We start from the raw sequence: 1,067 nt of genomic DNA, 5'->3' as shown, positions 1-1,067 counted from the left end.
CACATCCATTGATTTACATATTGCCATACTAGTGTCTGTTGTATTCTGCTGCCTTTCCTATCCTCTACTATCCCCCTCCCCTCCCCTCCCCTCCCCTCCCCTCCCCTCCCCTCCCCTCCCCTCTTCTCTCTCTGCTCCCTCTACTGACATTCGTTTGTCCCCCTTATATTATTTTTCCCCTTCCCCTCACTTCCTCTTGTATGTACTTTTGTATAACTCTGAGGGTCTCCTTCCATTTCCATGCATTTTCCCTTCTCTCTCCCTTTCCCTCCCACCTCTCATCCCTGTTTAATGTTAATCTTCTTCTCATAAAAATATGGAACGCTTCACGAATTTGCGTGTCATCCTTGCGCAGGGGCCATGCTAATCTTCTCTGTATCGTTCCAATTTTAGTATATGTGCTGCCGAAGCGAGCACTAGATTCAGTCTTTAAAAGCTGTGGTCTATTGAGATTTTCTTAGCTTTTTCATTTATCTTCTGGTGTTGGGGATTGAGTCAGGGTTAGGGTTAGAGCACACGCTCTACCAGAGCCAAACTTGCATCCCCAAGATTTTTTCTTTCTTGGCACTTGCCTGGCAGGTTTGCAGGTATTTGCACATTTCATTCTGGTTGTCAAATTTGCTGATGTACAGCTAGCTGTCCATCATACTTTCTTATAATCCTTAGTCAGTAGCAAGGTCCTCTTTCTGATTTTAGCAATCTGAATTTTCTTTTCACTTAGCCAATCTAGTTAACTGTTCATTTGTTACTCTTCAAAGAACTAAATTTTGATTTTTTTCTTATTCTTATCTAAGTTTTTAAAAAATATTTTTATTGTTGATGGACCTTTATTTATTTACATGTGGTATTGAGAATTGAATCCAGTGCCTCACACATGCTAGCCAAATGCTCTATCACTGAGCCACAATCCTATCTCTTAAGTTTTTCAAAATAATAAAATCTAATTTTTTTCTGTTAGCTTTGGTTTCAACTTGTTCTCTTTTCCCCATTTCCTTAAGGTATCTGTTTAGGTTGCAAATTTGTTTCTTTTTAAAATAGAAGTATTTGCAACTATTCATTTTCATCTG

At 39.1% G+C, this 1,067-nt stretch overlaps 1 non-coding gene across 1 annotated transcript; it reads right to left on the bottom strand.

Moving 5' to 3' along the window:
* Positions 1–310: 310 nt before the first annotated feature.
* LOC124099585 (U6 spliceosomal RNA) lies at positions 311–417 on the bottom strand. The gene has a single exon (XR_006854001.1). It is a non-coding gene; the product is annotated as a U6 spliceosomal RNA (small nuclear RNA).
* Positions 418–1,067: the final 650 nt, after the last annotated feature.

Source organism: Marmota monax, unplaced genomic scaffold (genome assembly GCF_021218885.2).
Source record: "Marmota monax isolate L192 unplaced genomic scaffold, Marmota_monax_Labrador192_F-V1.1 WCK01_AAM20220418_F8-fsc00086, whole genome shotgun sequence".
NCBI classification, from domain to species: domain Eukaryota; kingdom Metazoa; phylum Chordata; class Mammalia; order Rodentia; family Sciuridae; genus Marmota; species Marmota monax.
The sequence above is the reverse complement of the archived record's forward strand: the minus strand, read 5'-3'. Positions and strand labels throughout refer to the sequence as shown.